Here is a 9655-nt window from a genome sequence, read left to right as displayed (position 1 = left end):
CGGGGGGGCCGCAGGGGGCGAGCACCGCACCTCGGAAATGGGGCGCTCTCGGCTCGCACCTACCACACACACACTGATATACACACCCAGTGGTACATACATACACACTGGTACACACACATGTGCACTGTTACACACACACTGGTATACACAGACACTAGTACACACACACTGGCACACATGCATACTCACTAATACACACACTAGTACACATGCATACACACTGGGACACACACACATACACTGGTGAGCACAATTCAGATATCGTTAGACCAGGCAAGAAGCCCACAATGAGAGCATGCAGGGGTCCATGCACACATGTATATAAGGTTACACATGTATGGGACAAACACACCCCAGTGCACGGCAGAGAAACGTAATGCACACATCGCATTATCTGCACATACACACAGATGACTAAGTCTCTAGACACAACCGCTAGGGCCGTGTCTGCGTTTGCACAATAGCCACTAGCTTAGAAAACAGCTACACATGAAGGGCAGAACATTGTTTAGTGACTGCTTATTGTGTGGGTGACATTTTCTAGTTTGCTTATGGCAGCAAAAACCCACGAGCCAGGCTTGTGCACTCCAGACGGTGCACAGAGAGCCCCGGAAATCTTCAGACTCCACTTCCCCTCCAAAACACGCAGCCTAGCCAGCTCTGCTCCCGTCTGGTTTAAACTCTGACAAAGTTGTAACCCCTCTGAAGGTGGATTTTGTTGGCAGTGGCACACTGCTTTTTGGTATGCATGGGAGAGAGCTCCTGCTACAACAGGAATCATTGCCTGCAGAGAAACACAGACAGCATCGCTGTGTGACATCCCAGGATAATACATTCAGTAGAAACTAGTTTCCCTTTTAAATTAGCACCAGTGCATGCTTTCGTGAAACCCCTGTGATTAGCACCCACCCATCATGTGCTTCAATTTCACTCAACCCAAGAGCAAGGAGACATCGCTTGGTTAGAAATCCTCCTGGCAGCAAGGACTGGTTGGTTTCCAACCTTCCTGGTGGTAGAGAGCACCCTTTCACACACACAACCTTTTATAGATGAAGTTATGCTGCAGAGGAGTTTTTCTTCACTGAGACACTATCTGAAGCAGTGAGCCTGCCTCTTTTAGGGTGCTTGTATGACACTCCTGATAGGTCATTAGGGCTTCCAAAGCGCTTGACTGGGCTGATATGGTATAAATATGTTTCTGTGCGAGGTGTGTGATTTTCTTTGTTTAAATGACCTCAGCACCTTTAAATGCTGTTTTGGTCTCTTTTTCTCTCCCTTGCTGCAGGCAGGGCAGGGGGGCATCTCACTGATTCATTCAGAGAGAAATAAGCTTTAATAGGTGACAGCCAACTACTGCCACAAACACACTTCTGATCTAAAGTCTTCTCCTAGACAAATTTGTACATACAGTTCAAACTGGACACGGAAGAATCAGAAGTTATGTAAGCTGAAAAACCTGCCACCCTGATGAGAGAACATTACACCCCAGTCTGATCATTGCATGAGGTCAGCATCAGACCCTTAGTGACCTGAGCATCCTAGTGAATGCTCCTTTTCAGAATAACTAGCAGATGACCAGGGATCCTGGTTTTCTCTGCCAAAAAAAATTGCAAATTCTCTAGTAAACCCCCCAAAATCCGTTATTAAAATTAACCCCCCCTTGCAGCCACCCCTGGCTCTGCTGATGCCCCTCATTCACCCCCAATGCCTCCTGCAGCTCTGCTGGTGCCCCTCACTTGCCACCAAAGCCATCCCAACCCTGCTAGTGTCCCTCATTGCCCCCACAACAGCCCTCCACTCTACTCATGCCTCTTGCCCCCACCCACAGCCCCTGCCCCCCAGCCCTGCTGGAGGGTGTCCCTAGCTGCCAGGGCTGTGGGTCCAGGGACCCAAGTCTGCAGCTCCCTGCCCCCAACATCAGGCAGCTGCAGCAGAAGCAGCATGGACCTGGTTCCCCCACTGCTCTGCCTGCTCAGGTGGGGGTGGGGTTGTCTCCTGGCTCCCCCCAGCCCTGTCATTGTCCCCAGCCATGACCTGCAACCCCTCAGCCCTGCCAGAGGGCCCCCCCAGCTCCCTGCAAGCCCCACTTACCTCAGGCTCCAGAAGTGAAGAGTAAAGCTGAGCTGAGTGGGGCTGTGGCTGACTGAGAGCCTCAGGCCCCACTGTTACCCTCCCCTTTCCCCTCCCGGCAGGGCTAGGGGTTCCCTGCCCTGTTTGCAAACAGCTCATGCAGGCTGGAGCTCAACCATCCTGCAGAACTGTTTGCAAAAGCAGGGAATCCATGGTTTATTTGCTAAAAGGAGAAATCCATGTTTTCTCTGATAAAAAGGGGAAATCCATGGTTTTCTCTGTTTTTTCCATGGGAGATGGAAAACCAGGATCCCTGCAGATGACATGCAGCTTTTGCCACTTCTTTTTAGATGGGGCAATTCTTAAACAGAAAGGACACATACCTGGCTTGGGCAGGAACAGGTATAAAGTAGATAATGGCATGGCTGTAGAACATTGCAAGAAATGTATTTTGATGCAGCTCTTGCAAAAGTCGGTCACCAGTAGCTGAAAGAAGTCACTGCTACAATAGTGAACTTGTTCCTTTCTTAGCTTTACAGAAGGAAAAATCACTTGACAGCCACCAGCTTACAGCAGCAGCCCTGGGATTCCCCACCAGAGGTGGTGATCTGGTATAATGCGGGAGGACTGCTCCAAATCTTGAGGTGCATTACTTATGTTGAGATGCTGAGGGCGCCTTGGTGCCTGCTGGGCCCCCAAGGACTTGCCAGTGGAGAGGATGGCAAGTCCCTCCACCCAGCTCTGGGTATGTACTGTACATGAACACAACTCTGGTGGGGAAAGGGGGATAGGAAAAAAAGGGGGTAGAAAATATAAGCTTAAGCTAAAGGTGAGACTAAATTATGTGGATATTAAAGAGTCCGTGCCTTGAGGAAACTTGACTTCAGTGGAGTGACAAGAATTGAATCGCCCTCTTTGTGAGGTATTAAGTAAATGTAGTTTTTAGTCAAGCCAGGCTCTGCTAAAAAAAGCAGGCTGTAAGTGGTTCATCCATTGCTTTTGGGTTGTTTTTCTTTTCCTAGCTCCTTTGCTACACACACTTTGTCAGCTCCTGTTTTCTGAGTCCCTGCTCAATAGCAGTTTTCAAAGCAGTGCTCAGGCAATCGTCCTGTAAGCAGTGAGCCAGTGTGACGTTGCTTAGAAGCACATCCACAATTTATCTCTTTTGCAACAGTGCCCTTAGGAAAATTCAATTGCATTGTGAGTGCAACATTACAGTAGTGCTGGAGCAGAGGTCACAGACCCGTCAGTGAAGGGTAGCTCCGTAGTGTCACAAATTGTCACAATCATTTCACATATCCTCTTCAGCCTACCCTAGGTAAGGAGAATTCTCCCAACCCCTCATCCTCTTTTTTCTTCTTGGAAGACAAGTAGTATTTTGCTCTTACTGCACAAGGAGGAAGATAAAATTTCCAACAATGTCTCACTAATAGCATTTCTTGCTGTACTATGGCTCCCACAGAACCCGTTTCACTTAATATAGTGATCATGTGGATTTCCTGCCTGCGGGGACTTGTGTTTGCTCCAGTTCTGTTTAAATAAGCACTTTATTAAGAGATCAGTACCAACCACATGAAAATTACTGTGATTATGACATCCCCAGTATTCATCATTCTTAGTGTGTGTTACAGAAGCACTGGGAGGCACTAGCCAAACTGAAGACCCCATAATGTGAGCTTTTGTCCAAACCCAGCTTTCCTGAGTCCCAGTCCAATATATTAACCATGGGACTTCCTTTCCTTGGGGAAATATTCTGCGACTAACTTTGCAACTTATTTGCAGACTGATCACAAGGCTCCGATTTCACCTCTTGGATGCTCAGATCTCACAGTGAATGAATGTGCAAGAAAGAGACAGGTAGGAAGACAATGCAATGCTGGGAACTGTGTGCTAACCTGGAATTGCCTCAGCAAATACAGCAGAGCAACGCTGCACAGTCAGTGACCCACAACTGCACAGTTATAAAAATTCCTGCAGTCTAATTGGTGGGAGGGGGTGATTTGCATAATAATTGCACTCATGTCTCAGTCACCCTACAGAATGGAGATCCTTGTACTATGATTGGCTGAAAGGGCAGGGATTTGCATAACAACTGCAAGGTTATTTTTTAATAACTGTAGAACATGCTTGTCTCGTTTATTCCTTGAGGTGAGACAAGCCGAGGCTAGGACCACCGCATTTCAACACCACCCCACTTGCTTCTATTAGGAGACTCTGCTTTCTGAGGAGGAAGCGAGAGAAGGAAAGATTATTCAAATCTGGGGGGTGGGGAGGAAGGAGTGGGGGTGCAGGGATGAGAGAAGGACAGGATTGTGTAATGGGAGAGCACATTTCAGCTTTGGGTGAGTTTATCTTGTCAAAAAATGTGCTTTTGTTCTGGTTACTTCAGCTAAGACAGGGTGAAGCCCTGAGGGAGACCTGAGGTTGAACCTGAGCTTCTACCATCTTCCTGCTAGTTCAAGTTAAGTCAGCCGACTTTGGTTAGAAAAGACCTTTCTGTAGTGCAGACATACCCAGAGTGCTAATAACTTGAGGGCATGCCTTGCTCATTTCATAATAATAGCATCCTGGGCTGCTGTTCACCCCAGCCATCCCCTTCTGAGTTTTCTTGATACCTAATATTGTCACTGTCTCATAAAGAGGGAACATCCTCTAGTTATCAATCATTTCAACCCTAAACATCAATAAACAAAAGGAACAGATTTACAGCATAGCCAGTGAACTATTCATTCGTTTTCTCAGTGTATTTATTTACTACTCACCAGAAAAGCAGAAATACATCCCATTATGCTGCAGAGAACCACGGGCAGATGAAGATAGGATGCAGTTGCTACCCTTCAATTAATATACAGTCAAATTTAGACAGGTAAGATACATGAACTCTAAATCAGAAATGTCTATAGCAGTGGGCATATGTCATTAATATTCCTCGGAGTGAGACATTTTGAAATCTTTATTTCAAAGAAGGTATCTGAGTGATACCTTCAGTCGGTCTAAGTCTGTGTAATTCCACTTCAGGGAGGGATACCTTTTTGGCATTATCTGAAGATGTGACCCAGATATCTCAAAAAATGGCCAAATTCTAAAGTCTTTAATTAGTTCATGTTCAGTTGTTATTTTTTCTTTTCCATATGTATGTCACATGTGCTCTCCCTTCAAATTAAATATGCAGTGGAGCTCAGTGACACTTGTAGAGCATCTCTGAAAATGGAAAGGGTCTTTTTATTGCCCAGTTAAAGTGAGAAAGTTTCTCAGATACAGAGTGAAGCCTGCATATGGGGCAGTGATACGGATACATTATAGAGTGGACAATGCCACGTTTGCCTACAGTGGGGCTCTTACACACCCCCCTGAAGCCTGCACTGTTGGCTGCTGCTGGAGACAGGGTACTAGGTTAGAAGGATCCACTGTGGCAAGTCCTGCACTGGGGGAACCTCAAACAAGAGGCAGGCATTTTATTAGGTGCTACACAGGTGTTTCTAACTACACGAGGTGGACTATTTCTTAGCTTTTGCCACCATTTCTAGCAAAATTTTGCAGGAAAGATGATCCCATGTGCATACTGCTAGTCAGAGGGAGAGCTTTGTGTAGATCATTCTCATTTCAGGAGGTGAGAGGGTTTGGCTTTGGGAAAAGCTGAGTGCTGAGAGGATGGCTTGGCCCAGAGAGCTCACCAGATTCCCACATTCATCAGGAAAACTGGAATTAAATGCAGTGCACAGTAATAAAGGCAATATAGGAAAATGTCAGTACTGTGAATCATGGGGAGCAAATGTTCCCCTTTATCCTACACTTCAAGGACCTGCAAGGCCCCTTATGCAGCAGAACTGCCACTGTTCCCCGGTCTGAAGGGGAGCACAGGCTACACAGAAGCTGCCACAGGGACTCTGCACCAACTCCAGTCTTCCCTACAGTAAAAGGAATGGGTTTCTGCCTTTAACTCTGTAACCCTTCCCAAGGCAACAGAACCCACTGTAGCCTGACTGCATATCGATGCTCCAGGCTGCAGCAAGCATTTGCCTCATTGACTCCATGCAGGGCCTGTTTACTCACACTTTTGGTAAGAAGTAAGAAGTGCAGAATTTCTCCTTCTGCTGTCCTTTGAAATGTTCCCATGGGATCTCTACAGCCATTCCCTTCTTTTGCTAATACACTGAGAGAGGTCACAAGTGACTCATAGGGTGCATCTACATGAGATGCCTCACTGTGCATTAGACTAATCTAATGCACAGTAAAGCATCAGTCTACATGTATGCACAGCACAGTATATTAGTCGAATGCTCCTGTTGTTAAATACAGGTACCAGAAAAAAGGTGCATTAACTGATGCGCTGTACAACACATGTAGACACTGACTGGGAGTGAATCGCTCATGGTCAGTGTAGGCAACAGGGGACTACAGGGAGCGGGGAGAGCTGTTCTGGCTCAGTGGGACCTTTCTGCCAGCCACACAGAGATTGGGACAGGTCCCGGTCTCCAAGGGGCAGGGAGGCAACTGCCCAGACAGCTTCCCCCCGTTCCCTACTGGGGCCAGCCCAATCTCCCCCTCCTTCCCTCCCTCCCCCCGGCTGAAACAGAGCCATCCACGGAGCCAGGACAGCTCCCCCCTACCTTCTAGAGCTGGGGGCTAAGCCGCCATGCCCCCTGCCAGCCCTGGGCAGGCACCTGGGGGGACTTGGAGTTCCCCCTGGCTGCTGCAGGGGGTCAGAGTAGGGCAGGAACAGCCCTGGACTGGGGTGCTCCTATCAGGCTCAATTTACTCCTGCTGGGGGCACACGTAGATGTGCACCAGGGACCGCTTTAATGAGCAGAAAATTCAGTTGCATTAATTGCACATGTAGATGCACCCATAGAAGCCTAACCTTGAGTTTAGCTTCATCTCGAAGGGGAACTGATTTCCAGCTATTTCTTTGTTTCTTTTCTTAGAGATGCTCACTCCATACACAAAGTGCGCTAGTGCTCTGGGATCTAAACTGCTGTTGTTAATGCAGCTCAAAACATCTTGGCCCTTCTTGATCAAAGTACATCAACATTTGTAACACCACTGCCAGATAGTTTGGGGAACCAGACCCATATGCATAATTTACTCTGCTCCTCATTGGCATTTTGATGAACAACATTGCCCCCTGGCGTAAATTGCCCATAAGTCGGAAAGCAAAATGGTCAGTGCATTCATCCAACTGCCTATTTTGGGATCACTGGGAACAAATCACTCTCTGCTCATGAACAGCCTCAGGTGCTTTCTGTTGGCTACAATGACATCTACTGGTCACAGAGCAGCTAACCACGTCCTTGAGAAACAAGTCCACAAGACTGCCATGAAGCATCCAGCTTTGCTTTTAAAAATAACAAAATCCTCATCTTTGAGCTTTAGCTGACTGCTCTAAGTCAATGGAAGATCAAGATCCAGAAGGGCTCCTCCCTTATAAACAAGCACACTAGTGCCATTGCTTTAAAGCCAAGGAAATCAAGATCTCTTCAGCCGTTGTTATTTTAGAGATTTCAAGTGAAGTCCTGGTCCCATTCAAGGCAAGGATTTTGCCATTGACTTCAACAGAAGGAAGATGTCATCCTTGATTTTAAAGTAAGCCTATGTTTCAAGCCATAACAGAATAACCAAATGCTGCATGCTAGGGGGAATTTCAGTGCATCAAAACAGACACATGATTGACTTGGGCAGCATGTATCAGCACAGCTCCACAGCAGTCAATGGGACTATGCTGATTTGCCCCAGCTGAAGCTGTAGTCTACTATTCTGGCATTTTCTATGTCAAGAGAGTTGCTGCTCTCAAACACTCTTCCAGTCCTGTTTTTCTTTAACCTTCTCTTATTATTCGCACTGGCAGATCATTTTCCAACAGTTCCTAGGCCAGACCCTTCACCTGGAAGATGCATGAGATGATTTAGTTTAAGGGATTACTGTAAGGGACTAGGCAAAGGGCATTCAGTCTGAGTTTTCTCAACTTACACTGGGGGTAAAAATATCTATCAACCTGCCAGGGGTCCTTTGAAACATAACTGGGCATAGGCATGCTGTTGTTGCTGCAACAGGGATGCTGGTAGTAATGCAAACTTGCTAGCCTGGGTACCAGGAGTGGTCCTGCTGGAACAGCATGGAGCTCAGCCTGGGCTAATATACCCTGCTCACTTCAATAGGACTATTGCAGTCTCTGCCAGCGGAGGACTGGGCTGTTCCTCCTGAAGAAACTGAGGAAGGAAATGTGTTTCCATCTGTAATGTCAGCAGCTATTTTTCTGTTTCGCTAACAGAGAAATTATTTTACTAAACTACTAGTCCTGAACTGGAAACGTTCGCTCTTACCTAGCAGTAAATGACATTCCTTCTGTATATTCCTCTTTTGAACGTTCATGTTTCTCAGCTGTAACTGAGATCTTCCTTGCACACTTTCTGTTGCAACAATTTCAGATGGGAAGGAGAAGCCAGTGGCACAGAAGGCTATTTTCATGACAACTGTCCTCAGTTCACTCAGTGTTACACAAGGGCATTTGCTGCCTGAAAGCACATCTAAAATACCCTTCAAGCTTATTGCTGCATGTTGTGCTGAAACCTTTGGCAAAAAAAATTCTTTTATTTTCCTGGAGATCTTTCATGTGCATTCTACTTCACATCTTTTAAAAATATATTTCTCTTACTTTAGAAATATTTTAGGACCAAATTCTGACATGAGAATAGCACAAGGCTGGCTACTTTTTCCAGTTTGTGTCAACATTCGGGTATCATTTCCTCTCATTTCATTTAGTGTGATTTCATACCTCTAAACTCTGAATTTCGCAGGCAATGTTGGGAGATTGGCTTTTTTTTCTCATGGAAGCATGCGATCATTGAAGACAGATACCTGGGCTGTGTCCAGACGAGCATGGATGTTTGTTTCTCCCAGGACAAGTAGCAGTGGCACACCTTGTGCCTCTGCTACTTGTCCCCAGGGAATGCCTGTGCCATGCACACTGTGACACACAGCAGGTTGCCCGGGTAGGGTAGGGGAGGCTGGGGCCAGCAACTGTACTGGGTCCTGGGGGCCTCGTAAGCTGAAGCTGCAGCACTTCTGCAGCTGGGAGCCTAGCTGGCAGCCAGAGCCTGTCCCCAGCCAGCCAGGCTCTGTGTTTGGGCATTGTGCACGCCACCTTTGCCAAAAAAAGCAGGGTTTTTTGACCCCAGGATCTCCTGGGATCAAACCCCCCCCCCCCCAGCTGAAAGGTAGCAGCACAGGGAATGCCTGGATGTCCAGTGCTACAGACGGGTCCACAGCCCCACATACCGCACATTTGCACTTATCTGGATGCGGCCCTAAAGTATATGTCTTTCAGAAATGATAAGACCTAAATCAAAAACCGATGGAAAGGCTGACTTCACTAAGCTTTGGATCAGAGCCCAAATAAAGCCTGTGAGATGCTTTAGGTTAATAGATTTAGCCTGGGGTGCTCAACCTCAATGTCCCCAGCTGTTCAGTGGAGATAATGATATTTACCTACCACATAGGATCATTGTGAATAGTTTTTTAGGCCACTCAGTGGGGGCAAACTCAGGAGCTCTAGGCTTTCAGGCTTGTGCTCTTTCAAATGAAC

The sequence above is a fragment of the Crocodylus porosus genome, unplaced genomic scaffold, assembly GCF_001723895.1.
Source record: "Crocodylus porosus isolate Cpor-Errol unplaced genomic scaffold, CroPor_comp1, whole genome shotgun sequence".
In the NCBI taxonomy this organism is placed as follows: domain Eukaryota; kingdom Metazoa; phylum Chordata; order Crocodylia; family Crocodylidae; genus Crocodylus; species Crocodylus porosus.
Note: the sequence above shows the minus strand (reverse complement) of the source record.